Source organism: Mercenaria mercenaria, chromosome 11, assembly GCF_021730395.1.
Source record: "Mercenaria mercenaria strain notata chromosome 11, MADL_Memer_1, whole genome shotgun sequence".
NCBI classification, from domain to species: Eukaryota; Metazoa; Mollusca; class Bivalvia; order Venerida; family Veneridae; genus Mercenaria; species Mercenaria mercenaria.
The window spans coordinates 622,023-637,547 of NC_069371.1; positions in this window are offsets into that span (position 1 = coordinate 622,023).

Sequence of the window (15,525 nt, forward strand, 5' to 3'; positions counted from 1 at the left end):
AGAAGACATAAACATGGGTTTAAGAACGTAAACTATGGTTTACGACCGTTATCCTGTTTTCGCTCGAAAATATAGGTTAGTATTCGATAATCCTAGTTGTTTTACCAAGTACGTAATTATTGGATAATTGGCTTGCCATGAACCACAGTTTACGGACGTGAACTTAGGTTTACGAGCGTGAACCATAGTTTACAAACGTGAACCCAGGTTTACGTTCGATAAACTAGGTTTCTCGATTGAACTATGAATTTCGGTCGTTATCCTATATTTACGGTCGTAAACCCATGTTCACGGTCGTAAACCCATGTTCTCGGTCGTAAACCAAAGTTTACGGTCGTTAACATAGGTTAACGTTCGTAAACTATGGCTTACGCTCGTAACCCAGGTTTACGCCCGTAAATATAGGTTCACGCTCGTGAGCTTAGGATAACAACCGAAATTCTTAGTTCAATCTAGAAACCTAGTTTATCGAACACAAACCTGGGATCACGTGCGTAAACTATAGCTTACGCCCGTTATCTGATGTTTTCGCTCGAAACTATAGGTTAGTATTTGAAAAACCTGGTTTTAAGTTCGAAAAACCTACTTAATAGATCGTTAATCCTAGTTTTTCGACCGTGAACCTGGGTTCACGTACTTATTGGACAATTGGCGTGCCATATACATCTACTTTGCATTTTTACAAAAATATGCCCCTTATGCTACAGATAAATGGACTTTCAAATCAGTCAAATTTTCGGCAGGCTCAGAACTTGAAAGAGCCTCACATTCAGTCAAAGAGCAGAGCGTGGAGACATCCACACCATCCAGTGAGGAGACCAGTTCTCCTTCCCCCATGGGCATTTCATCAATGGGGACCAGCTTACAGACAATATCGGTAGAAAATGAGTATCAGCAGAATTCTTCTCAAACTGACAACATTCAGATGGATCTTAATTTATTTATTCAAACCAGCCAAAATACCAATGAAAGACAAGAACAAACTGTATTAGACTACTCTGATAAATTCCACACCAAATCAGGACTAAAAGCTATGCACTTAAACATACATTATTTTTACCCCAAATTCAGTGAAATTCAATTTTTAGTCAGCCAGCATGGTGATATTGATATCTTTTGTTTCTGTGAAACTTTTTTAAATAAATCTTTTCATGATAATGAATTTCATTTCAATGGTTATAACAATTATTTCTCAAATGTTTTCAAATCTGCGCCAAATATACATGGAGTCTTTAATGAACAGAACTTTGAAGTTATAAAAATCTATGTTAACAATAAAACGAATAGCACAAGGGAATTTGTAATACCAGAAATAACAGAAGTTTTCATAAAAAATGAACTTAAATCACTTAATCCCAGAAAATCTACTGGTCTTGATGGTTTGGGACCTAAATTTTTGAAAGTAAGTGCTGAAATAGTTGCAAAACCATTGCAGACAATCATTAATCTTAGTATTAACAAGGGTACATTTCCTTCAATTTTCAAAATTGCTAAAGTAACACCTTTATTTAAAAAAGGCTCAAAATCAGAAATTAGTAACTATAGACCAATTTCTATACTGCCAGTTCTCTCAAAAATCTTTGAAAGACATGTCTCAAATCACTTGAAGTTATATCTTGATGAAAATAATCTTTTAAGTGAACATCAGTCAGGATTTCGTAAATTTCACTCATGTGAAACAGCACTGACAAACATAATAGACCACTGGATTGAGGCTATAAATGACAACAACATAGTAGGTACAATTTTTTTAGACCTGACAAAGGCATTTGACCTTATTAATCATGAACTTCTGCTTAAGAAACTAGATTGCTATCAATTTTGTTCTAAATCCCTTAAATGGGTTTCCTCTTATCTCACTAGCCGATACCAGAAAGTTAGTATGTCAGGTCATTTATCAGAAGCACAAGAAATATGTGCAGGTGTGCCAAAAGTCTAGGGCCCTTACTTTTCATAATTTACATAAATGATCTTCCTCTCCATATCAATGATAATGCACAAATCGATATGTTTGCTGATGATACAACAATATCAGCTTTTGGTAAAACAATCAATGAAATCAAGAATTCACTTCAGTCTCAAATTAATATTACTGAAACATGGTGCAAACAAAATGCGATGATTCCAAATGTTCAGAAAACTAAAGTAATGTATCTCTCTTCATCTAAATCACATCATGTACAAAAATATTTAAATCAGACTAATGAATCAACAATTTTCTTAAGCAATCAGGCTTTGAGTCACTCAACTGAAGAAAATTTATTAGGCGTCCATGTAGACGAGAACTTGAACTGGAAAAAATATGTTGACCAAACACTTAAAAAATGCAACTCCCTTTTATATCTTTTAATGCGTATCAAATACTGTCTAAATCTGCACTCAAGAAAGCTATTTTACAATGCGTACATTCTTCCACAGTTTGATTACTGCTGTACAATATGGGGCTCCTGTAGCTCAGAACTTCAGAACAGAATGATAAAATTTCAAAAAAGGGCTGCACGTATTATTCTTGATAAATCATTTGATGCTCCATCTGGAGAACTGTTCACTCAATTAAACTGGATGACTTTCCCTGACAGAGTAGAATATAAAAAAGCAATTTTGGTATACAAATCTATTAAAAACTTAAGCCCACAATATATGACAGGTAAAATTAGAAGAAGTACCAATACAGCTCTTAGATCAACAACAAACCAACTACTGTATTTACCTAAGCCCAAACTTGAATTCTTTAGGAAGGCCCTGGCATATGCTGGGCCGAAGATTTGATTTGGAACAATATTCCAATTCAGGTGCGAACAGCAGAAAACTTAACTTCATTTAAGATGTATTTAACCTGGAAGTTCTCTGGTGGAACTGAATGATAGTGCTTTACTGTAGAGTTGTCTTTGAAATAGTTCTATTCTATGTTATATCTTTCTTAATACCTTTCAATATTGTTCTGTGTTACTGCATTTCTCATTGTATATACATCCTTTGTAAATATTGTAACATATCAAGTATCTGGAGGCCCACATGGAAGATTGGGTAATCCAAATGTGTTAGCCTCATAAAATAAAGTCGTTATTATTATTATTATTATTATTATTATTATTATTATTTCGACTTAGCTGTGTTTAGTTAAGTTTTTCTATGTAAGCTGGTATCTCCATATCCATTTATGGTAATCGACCGAAGCTTCACACTTGTTTACTGTTATGATCTGACATGCATCATACAGGGTTCATAACTCAACTTTGCATTTTTACAAAAATATCCCTTTTTTTCGACTGCAATTTTTTGGCTTAGTTTTGTATGCAAGCTAATAGTTCAGTACCCACTAACTGGAATGAATTTGATTGTACAAGTTTCATAACTCTGTTTTGCATTTTTTCAAAACTGTGTTCCTTTTATGACTTATATTCATTTAACTGATATAGCTCTTGAATAATCAAGCGTTGCTATCCTGAAACAGCTCTTGCTTTTTAGGGATTTGCTGTTTTGTTTTCAAAAAATCATTTGAGAAAGGAGAGGCCTTGTTTCTGTACACCGGACACAAAGAAAGGGAGGAATAGAAGTGCTAGATGATTCAGATTTAAAGAAATTGTAATTATCTTGTTTAACTTTTCATTTTTTTTTCCATTTTTTAGCCCTCTTACTTACAGAATGGTGACAGCTATTCTACTCATTTAAGCTTAAGCGTCACATTTATGTTGCATAGTTTGCGTTTAAGATTATATCTCAATAACAATTGCATTCATAAGATTGAAACTTCATACATAGCTTCAAGTTATCAAAACGTCTGAAATATTTAAGTTGAAATAAATACAAATTATGGTCTTTTTCATGGGTGTAAAAGTACACTTGCCCGCTTGCGTTGCATTTAGTCAGCTTAAGTGAAGCTTCCTGTACACTAAACCAACTGTGCAAGTGTTTTATTTTTGCAATATTATGTTTCAAACATTCAAAAAATGTTCTGAATTTCCTTGTGAAAACAGTAACACTATTGGAGTTGGTAGATGCTTTAAAATTCTTCGGTAAAACCATTGTATTCGAGGAGAGGTCGGATAAAGGATATGTATAACTGTTCAAGAGACTTTTGTCAAGTATAAATTGCAAAGATCTTAATATTCCTAATCTTTGCCATGTTTACGGACGTTGGTCTCTCGCTCTTTGTTTAAATACTTACTGTAAGAAATAGTTCTAAAAAGAAATTCTCTCGATTGATCTTATTTTGACAATAATTTCTTGAATACGGTATGCAAGAAAAAGATTCGACCAATGGCTGTAGGTACAGATTGGAATACCTAGCTCGAGGGTAGCTGGTTAGGCGGTAACGAGGCTCCGCCGAGATACCGCGTTAACAGTTGCCCGAGAGCCAGATATTCCCATTAGCACGTACAACAAGTGAAATAATCTTATAATATTCATCTTTGGAATATATAAGGAAAGATGACGATTTCAATTTATGTGGCGAAAACAAGCTAAATGTCAACACTCAGGAATAACTTTCGTCGGAAAATTAAATTGTATTCTTCACAATATGCGTCAGAATATGTTCGGATGATGTATTTATTATAAATTGTTTTGTCATTTAGATTCTGACTTTTTCCTTATCGATCTTTTAGGATTTTTAACACTTTGCAAATAATTTAAGCAGATTGAGCTGTCTGCGGTACAAAAAACGAAACTGCAACAAAGGGTAGCAACTCAATTTATGTAATTGTAAAGTAAATCTACTCATATGAGTGTGTGTTATCGGTATTTACTTAAAATGAACACAGGTTTACCGGCTAAAAAAATTATTGAGTGTGTTAAATCATTACTTTTCTTCATTTGTTTGATGAATGGTGGCCATTTTGGACAATATCGGCCATATTAATTTTTTTTCGAACTTCTGTCCACTTTTGAATTTATGACTCAATATTCTCACTTTCTACCAAGTTTGATGCGTTTCCCACAAACAGTATGATTTTATCACCTTATGCCTGCACTAGTATAACAGAGCCACCGTAGTGCACTGTATAACGCTATAACAGGTCCGCCTAACGCAAAACCTTACCAAATACCTGTCAGTTGAGGGGCCACAACATGAGATACATCATTCCACACTCCAGGATCATGATATATAAGGCTTTTTTCAAGTTCCATTCGGCTCCTGCTCAAACAGTTACAGACACAACCATCGAGGGCTTCATGTCCGGGCTACAGACGATAGTCGTACAAATACACAAGACTTTTTTCAGTTTTAAATTGTATATATTGGCATTTTAACAGCAGTGTGTTGTCCTCAACAACCCATTTGTAGATAGAAAATTTTCATCCCGAGGGTTATTTCTGTGTCTCTTCGAGGAGCTCCCGAATTACCGATGCGGCATTTAGCCTGAGAGATGGAATTTTTCTGTTTAAAGTGAGCTCTACTTTAAGATACTTTTTCCTCCATACCAAAAAGTAAAAGGGGAGCGATGGTGTAGGGGATAAGGTGTCGGCCGCTCACCGGGGAAGTGCGGGTTAAACCCCAAAAAAGGGTGCCGTTTTGCATCTACTCAAAAACACCAACTTTTTTTTCCGGGAAGCGGACTCAAGTGTGACTCGATAACTACAAGCTTTTTTCACAATGGGCTAAAAAATTATATAAACAAAAAAAAAAAAAAAAATTAAAAGTAAACTAAAATTACCGAACAAAATCTAAAATAATTACATTTTTGTAGTATCGTTTAGCTCGTGCCTTAGTGACTAGTGATTCACCCGTCTCTACATTTTGTTCAAACACATCCCCCAAAAGCACTTTGATATGCAAAGGAATCATCCTTGCAGGGTCTTCTCAATTCTTTGAAATCTATTGATCACTAGAGCCTATTTTTTATGGCAACCGAAAGTAATAACTTAAAAAATGAAAGCGAATCGCTAGCCCAATTTTCAAAAAAATTTCCACAAATTTGTTCATTTGGGATCCTCTACCCCCTTAACCTCCAGAAACCTTTGGTCAAAATAATTCACAGGAAGATTATTTGACCATCAAAAAAGATATTGAAAAGATTTAAAATCGTCAAAACCCCATGCTGCCAAGGACAGGCTGATTTCACATAAATTTTATGGGAACGAAAAGATATTTTCTCAGAAAAAATTGGTTAATTCTTTACTTATTTTGACCTTGTCATTTAGACATATGCGCGATATATGGCCAAAAAGGTCTCTTGTTTACCTTAGCAAAAAAAAAAACAGTATTTTTAAAATCACGGTTTTTTGTTATTTGGCACATAGTTTCGAAACAAATGCTAAAATTTCCAATGTTTATGAAAAGAAAAATTGGGAACGGTCTTTTTTAAAATGTTCATTTGTGTAACGATGAATAAACTTGAAATTGTGCTGTAAACAATAGGCTTACAAATACGTTTGCGTTTTATCTTTTGTTTTCCTTATCTTTTAAAATATCTTACTTTCTTTTTAGGGACTACCCGCGGGATCTGGCTAGACACTGACACCGCCCGTCATATATAATGAATTGAAAAAAAGAAGTTTACCACCCATACAGATCAAAAAAAACCTGCCCCTTAGCTCATAGGGAGTGAGCAGTTGGACGTTGGTCTCGGGCCCCCGGGGGCGGAGTTTTCCCGGGGGAGGGGGTATGTTCTCCGTGACTATCTTAAATCATTTTTCCTCCACCTCGATTTATTGGGGAATTGGGAGTTACTGCGGGGAAAAAGGGTTTTTACTGGGACAATCCAGGAACAATTGTTAGGTTAAAATGCCCGCCTTTTACAATGAAGTACTGTTGAAAAACGGCGTTAAACCCAGAACAAACAAACAAAGATCCAAAAGATCACCAGAAAAGGGAAAAGCTGCCTTTAAAGTATAAGTGCGACACCTGTGGTCTTTCCTTTCAAAATAAGATAGAACTGCAAGACCTACCGGTGAGAGGAACCATCGCTGTGATAAGTAAAGCGTTTCGTTACAGGTGCAACTTATAGAGACACAGAAAGAACCACGAAGATGCGTCACTGAAATGTGACCACTGTGAAAAAACCTTTGCATCTAAAGAACGTTTAAATGATCACATGATATTTGTGCATATTGAAGTTAAGGTTAAATGCAAAGTGTGCGCATAAACGTATGTTTCTTCCAAGAGTCTTAAAAGGCACTGCAAACAACATTATGATTAAATGTCTAAAGTAAAACACAGATGATTGAATCTTAGCTGAGACCAAAACAGTGAATCTAAGGTTAAAAATAATCTTTTGATAGTGACTTATTAAGAACAGGCCATTATCACAAGGTTATTTTTTTATCGTAGATGCACTGTTTGGGTCTCAACTAAGTTCAATCACGTATGAGGTAAAATTGTGTTGAGCGGTTTTCAATATTTTGTATGTTTGTTTTCTCATACGACACTCAGGTATGTCGTAAATTAATGAATACTCAATACTTTCAAAGCTTTAAACAATCCATTTAACTCGGATTTGAATTTTGACAGAGTTATGCCCCTTTTCAACTTTGAATTTTTGGTTGAAGTTTTTGATAAAGTCAAATATCTCTGATACTATCAAAGCTTTTAATTTGAAATTTAAAATAGTTATTTACTATAAAAGTCTACACCAGGAGAAACAATCCCCAAAGCTCTGTTTGAATTTTGACAAAGGTATGCCAATTTTTAAATTAGAAATTTTGGTTATTATTTTTATAAGTCTAATATCTTGAATGCTATCAAAAGTATGACTTAAAACTTGAAATACTTCTTTACTCTCAAAGTCTACACCATGTAAAGCAATCCCAAAAACTCTGTTTGAGTTTTAACAGTTTTATGCTCCTTTTTTATTATTATTATTAATTTTTATTATTAAAAATTAGAATTTTTGGTTTAAGTATTTTAAGTCTTATATCTTGAATAATATCATGGACTTCTTCAGTTTAAACAGTATTAAACTATTATTATTAAAATATCAATTCTGCGCTTTCTCCGTTCACTTAAGATCCAAAATGGTTACTGACGCAATCAAGATTTTACTGCCCTATCACGCGCCGTAATTAGGTCACTTATCAAAGGAATCATACACTGATACTCAGCGGTTCCATACAATCTTCACACCGTGATAAATAGCACCAAACTAAAAAGGGTGTTCAGTAAGTTCGACACATGAGGGTAGACTGAATTGTTAAACTGTCCACCAGGTCAACCCAAACAAGTTTTTCTTCAAAGAAAGTACCATTTTATTTGAATGAGCGATTATGTAAATCGTGTTTTGTTAATTTACGTTACTGGTAGTTTTATAACCTTTATAAGCCATAGGTTTAAGGCAAGTTAAATTGTGTAGATAGTTTTTTTTAGGTCACGTAAGTGTATAGCTAATCATGTTTGTTAGAAATTTCATTTGGATGCGTGCAAATGTGTTAAAGACATCAGCGATTAATATGTAATTCATGTGTTCTATCCTTTATAGTTTTCTCATGATGTTTTTATTTCGTCCACTTTGTTCGTCTTATTAGTTTAATACAGACTGTGAGGCGTCGCAGATAGTTTTAGCTTACATTAGCCTAAGGCTTACGGGGAACTATTAGTAAAGGGATTAGCGTTCAACGTACCCATAAAACATTTTTTAAACATTTCTGAAATTAAATGCTCCAAATTTAGAACTAGGAGAACACATTATGCTGGAAACATGTCAGTTTTAAAGCGGTTTTTTGTGTATAGTCTAATTTCTCGACTCAAAATTGACTTATTTGACTGCACACAGGGGCGGCTAGATTTAAAATAGAACGAAATAGCCGGTTTACTTAAATTCCATGCTGCTAGAAACATATAAAATCTTTTCGGCTTGAAATATCGGATTGCCATGCACCAAGCACGGCTTTTCTATGCATCATATCAGTGATCGTTTTCTGCTTATTCTGCTACTCTGTGCACATGAGCTAAAACATAGATCGACATGCCTAAAATAAGAAAATGTTATGTAAACTGTAGAGATAAAACCTATTGACTATAATGCATGTTCATGAAATTTTGTCATAATTTCTGTCTTATAAAATCTCATCGAATTTTATATCTGTACTGAGTACATGGGTGAGCTATTTCGGGCCATCTTTGAGCTTTTGTAATGATTTTGATTAAGAAAACACTTTCAGTATTTCATCACTTCATGTTTAAAGTTTCACAGCTATGACGACGCAACACAGCGTAAACAATTACGAATGAAGAAAAAAAAAACATAATACGAAAAGGTGGACCAAACATTAAACTTTATATGGCTTTCTTGTCCCTTTAAATTTGATGTAAATACTCGTCAAATATACTACATGAAAGGAGGGATATTGGATATTTGATTGTACATTTTTTTTTTTTGTAAAATGATATGAATTAATGGCAATATTAATTTAATTCCAAACACCATTTTAAAATTCTTCATGAATTCAGATATAATTCACATTAGTCACTCTGTGAGTGACATATAGTTTGTACAATGCGTATTATTAAGATTTAGCTTTTCGCGTAAACCGGGATAAAAATTTAGTCACGCGCAGTTCTTTATAGTATAATTCTGAATTTAAATAGGACACTGAGCTATAATTTTAAAACGGAATACTGCTAACAATAAAATGAAATGTTGCTTGTGTCTTTGTAATGTTAAGAGGCATCTGGCGTCATTTTCATTTTCGCACTATTGGTCCCCGCACTTAGATTAAATGTGTTGAAAAATATGTATTTTAACACAAATCAGCCTAAAAAATATTTGTCTGTTTTTGCGAATATGAAATATATCTCACTTCAAAACAAGGCAAGTTACTCATGCTATGCGCACGTGAAAGTATTTTAAGTTTTCTCACTCCCCAGTGAGATATATTGCATACTCACTTAAAGCATACACATTTTTAATATTCTCGATAACAGTTATGTTTATGTACACATAACAAAACAAAAAATATTATTTCCAATCGCATTTTTTCCAGTTTTTAATACTTGAAAAATGCCCGACTGGAAAATATTCCGATCGGTAAATTTTCTGGACCGCCGTTTTTCCATCAAAAAAAGCTGGACAAAATTCCAATTAGAATAAATAAATATTTTTGAAATATCACAAAACTGTACCATTTATTTCTCATTGACCCCTAAACTACCATTCAAACTAAAGTAGATGTTTTTAAGCCATTTAGAAATGGTAGTGAATTTGCCAAAATCCTGGTTTTCTAAATATATCCTGGTGACTGTTATGGAACAAATCTATTTGCTATGGTGACTGTGCCAAGAAACTTGAATATCCATTCATGCAGAGTAAACTTAATGATCTGAACAAAACATATTTACTATGTTTTACTGCTAAGTGTATCCTTGAACTTGAGACAGGGACCTGGGTCTTGCATGCGACAAATTATGGGGAGAAGTTGTGCCACGTATTTTGGAAATACTTTAATGGCAGAATTATGGACCGGACACGGTGTGATGGACGGAAGGACGGACGGACGGGTGACTGGAAGGACGCAGCCCATTTCTGTACCCCCTTTCCTTCGGGCAAAAACTTTTCATATATATTGATTTTATTGTTTCAGTACAATTTAATAATTATGTGAAAAGTCACCAACCCCAGATTTGTTGAAGTACTAAGAAATATATATATATATATATATATATATATATATATATATATATATATATATATATTAGACATTGTCACAAATTGACATAAGGGCCTTATTTTATCTGTAGTGTAAATGCAGATATTGCATCATCTTTTTGTAAATTTTTAAGTTATTGAGGTAAATGTCAGATTTCACGCATGAAATACCTCTCATGTTTTTCTGTATTTCATAACTTAAATTTCCATGTAAATTTTATTAAATTCGGTTCAGTAATAAGAAAGTTGATATTTTATAAACTTCAGTAATTTATGTTTTTATCCCCAAAACCACTATAATGGGCCTCAAATTGTCACTTTCAATCCGCGCCAAAGTAGTCAGATATCCCGGCTATATCGTGAATCCCGTGAAAATGACAATAGTCATAGCACACGGATTATCCGTGAATCCCATGAAATTTAGTATTTAGCGGGACATTACCCTTCAAATAGACTGGACTAGATATGCCTTGCGCACAACCCCCTTCCGACATTATAGACAAATCTAGTCTTTTAAATTTTTTCTTGCAGAAATTTATCCGATCGGGGTAAAAAATTTTATTTGTTAGATTTTTGTAGATTTTTGTTTTACATTTTTTTAAAAAAAAAATTTTTGTTCATTCTAAATTCTATAACTTTACTTTTTCGCATGTGTTTTTAAGCATTTCGGTTTCAGGACTATTATTAAATTTTTCAACTTTGTAAATTTTTTCGAAAGGGGAATTAAAATTTTGTTTATTAAGTAAAATTTGTCTGAAATTTGTAACATAATTTTTATAAGTATCTTTTCAAAAACAATGTCAAACATTCTTGTTATGGAACCCCCTTTACTCATTGTTTTTTTATGTATAAATCATGGGGCAAGTCTAGTCCCATGTATGAATTTAATTTTTGTAATAGAAATTGTTGCCATCTATTCTAACAAAAATGTCCTTTTTTAGTGTATGGCACTACATATCGATCCCAAAAGGATATAACGTTTGTTTTACATTGAATTTTTTTTAATTTGTATTGTAAAAATGGCTGCAGTTTATTTTTTCCATTAAAAATTTTTTTCATCATAAACTTTTATACTTTCATATTTTACTTTAGTCTTTTAAGTAAGTAATTTTTTTGTAATAATGAAGAAATTTATGACGTTTTTTAAATAGTGCATAAACTTAGAAACCATATATTTTTATAATACACATTATTTAGGGAGCCTACAGGGGTATGGTGTACCCAAAGGACTTTTATGCCCTATTTTATTTGTTTGCTAGTCTTCCCTATTTATATTTTTTAGCTTCTTCCGCCAGACGATTTTCCTGTAGTATAACCCGGAAGTAAATGCCCGATTTTTACTTTCTTCACTCCCTATGGATTTCCCACGCAGACTTTCGTCACGGGTTGGCCGTAAACCGCAAAGACCGTTTTTTTGTTATCCTCTGAATCAGCTCGGGGATCAATCCCCTCCCACCAAGGGACCAAAAGGGAATCAATTTTTTCCCAGGGTTTTAAAGGGACTTGATTTAAGTACGTTTTATATTTTTTTTGGCTATTTAAAATTTTCGAATTTAAATGAAAAAACTGTGCCCGTCACATTCAAATGGAAGTGTCGGAACTTTTACGGGTGATACTGAACTTTGATTTTTTTTTTTTCTTTCTTATAATCTTTTTTTTTTTTTCATACATCTATATTGTTAATAATCATCTTTTTAAATAAATTTGAAAAATTGAAAGGGGTGTTATTTTTTCTGAGGTTACTTCGCCGGACGGTTTTTTTCCCTTCACAAGGTGTCAAATGGGTTTGGGCGCCAACAAGTATTTTTTCGAACATTTTTAACCCCATTAAACGCAGCAAAAATTTTAAAGTTTCCCCTTGTTTTGTTCTATTGTTAAAAATAATAGTTTTATTATTTTTTTCAAGTGACCTTACCTCAACAAAAAAGACAACCCATATTTCAGCTAACCACTTATGGCACAACTGTAGCATTGCTTACGACCGGGTTTCCGGGGTGATTCTTTTCCTTTTATTTTTTTTTTTGGGTTTTTTTTGGTTCACCTAGATTAACCACCATAATCTGGCTAAAGGACCGCCCTTGACAAAAGAGTTATCCTACCACTCTTATTGGACGTCGCCCTCTTCTCCCCCAGTGATCCTATATTATTAGTGTACTGTATACATACTAATACAGTATTTTATTTGTGTGTGTTAGCAAGCTTGTTTACTTAATATTTTTTAAAAACCTACTTTTACGTTTTAGGCACCATTTTGTTTTACCTATACTTTATTTTGGGGAAAAGCACTTTCTTTTTTTTTTTTTGTTTTTTTTGTTACACTAAAGTTTAACACTATTACATTGATTGTTTTTGAAAAGGCAGGGTTTTGTTACAGCCTACTGCACGTACATTTTTTGATTTTTGCCATGCAACCTTTGATTGACACATATACTTTTGCGCACTTATGATTATTTTTTTAGTGAGACTTTTGTGTATATATCTAGAGTATAGTACTTTTTTTTGGGCTTCATGGTAACTGAACCCTTAGGGGAAACATGTACTAGTTTTTCCCTCCGATTGTTTAACTATTCTCAGTTGTTATAGTAGCTTTTTTACGAGTGTTATATAGTTTAACGAGTGTAATCATGCTATTTTATAATTAACAAAATTAGGACAGATTAGGTTATGTGGGGGGGTTTTACAAAACTTTTTTAAAGGGAAGAGCACGGGGGAAGTAGAAACTGTATTTTAGAACGAGAAGATAATTAGAAGCAGAAAATTTACGAGTAGAAGCAAGAAGGAAAGATTGATTGAAGCTGGGTTGCAAAAGAAAAGTAGAAATGAAAAAAAAAAGAGTTTAGAAGCAAGAGAAAAGAGTAAACGAAGGAAAAGTTTAAGTTTGAGCAGGTTCAGAAAGAAAAGAAAATAGAACACAAAGTGTTTGAACAGAAAAGGGAAAGTTTAGAGTTAGAAGCAGGTTGCAGGGGGAATAGAAAGTATGAACGAAGTTAAACGGGAAATAAGTTGAAAGGGGAAAAGGAGAATTTAAAGTTAGCTGGGAAGTTAAAACAGAAGGAGGAAGAAAAAAGTAGAAATTAAAACAAGCAAAGTTTAAGACAGACTTAGAAAAGAATAAAAAAAAGGGAAAAGGGTTAAGATGTCTCCTTTGATAAAAATTGATTCCAGGAGCTACTTAAATTGTACGAAACGACGCGTTGCGCGGGACGGGGTAAAAGATATGCACTTAACTACCGTTCCTCTAAAGGGTACGGCAAGAGGGGTTTTTTGATAGCTTCCTTTGGGAAGATAGAAAGATTATATAAACTGAAAGCCCCCTTTCTACGTCATTCGAACTCCCTGATACGGCTATAAAAAATTTAGAACGAAAGGCCCGGATAATGAGCCTTTGTATTTTCTACCAGAATAAGTAAATTTTTAGATGGTAGGCTTAGATTAGTAAGGTAAGAAAACGTCGAAGGATTTTAAAATTTTATACTTAGGACAATTTTAATGTATGAAAAAACTATACCAGAATTTGAGTAGTAAAGGTTATTAAAAAGCTAGGGATTAGCAAAATGCAGATTTGTTTGCAAAAAACCGTGGGGGGCCCAAGTAGTCGGAATCGAACCAATAAGGACCGAAGCCAAAAACCTAAAAAATACCTCAAGACAGTATCCTATACGTAATGTGGGCACTAAAATAGGGGTATACATGTTTCTAATAGAGGAAAGGGGTTATCACCCTTTGGTGTAAAAGTGTCTAAGTGGGTCTATGGGGCATAGCTCATTTTACTGTGGGAGTGGAAAGTACGGTAATAGCCTAATCGCACAGATTGAAGTGGGCAGGAACAGGAAATTAAAGGGGAGAAAAAATAGTAAGGAAAATAGAAAAGGGGTAAAAGGCCGGACCGATCTAGGGAAAGGGGTAAAAAAGAAATAGAGATAGAGATAGGAGTAAGTAAATAGGTCAGAGAGTGGAAAATATTACAGAACCATGATTTTAGTTTTGGGTATGTTTATGAAAACATGCCCACAAAACCCTACTGTAAGGTAGGGATTAATCGCTAGCGAAACATTTGTACTGTGTGATAGTGAAGGGGTTTTTAGTAAAGCAATCATTTTTAGAAAAAACCCCGGATCAAGTACAAGAGGGGATAACATAGCAATGTACAGAATAGATTTTGATGCCCGTATTTCAAGGTACGAAAGGGGCGTTGGTTGTAAAATCCTCCAAATGATTTTAAAATTGTAATGTGGGGGGGAACTGTAGAACCTATTTTATATTTAGCGTCGCAGTAAGACGGGGCGAAAACCCAAAGTTAAAAGCAAGTAAAGTTTAAAAGTTCCGTCTCAATTTTAGATATATCTAAGGGGTTTTTAAAAAAAGCAACAAAAATAGCACTTTAATTTTGAGAAAAAGGGCGGGGAAGGTCTTTAACATGTAAAGAAAAGGGTTCAGTTGGTTTGAGATTAAATAAATTGTTAAAAGAGTACACCGCCCAAATTAGACAAAAGTAGACAGTTGATTGTACCCCAATGTCTTTAAAAACTGTAGAAATGCACATTTCGTTTCTGTCGGCCATTTAGGTGTAAGGAAAACTAGGATAGGTATTAGGGGAATTGTACTGGCCAGGGGTAATGGCAAGGGTTTGGGGTACGTCATCGGTTATTTTCAACTACTATACTAAGGTAAGTAAGTAAAGTTCCTTGGAAAAAAGCCTTTGATTATACTTTTCCCTTTAAGAGATTGCGTCGACTCGTTGGTCCGATTGAAAATATGACTGATAGGAAAAAAAAGGTAATTTTGACATTAATTTTGCTACTAATATCCGGGAAACCAAGCACTTCCTGTATTGAAACTGGGGGAGTAGCAGAGGCTTTTTAGATATTATAGTAGATTCGGAGTGCCGATTTTGGATCGCATTTTCTCAGACCCCATGGCAGAATTTTTTAAATTTTTGTCA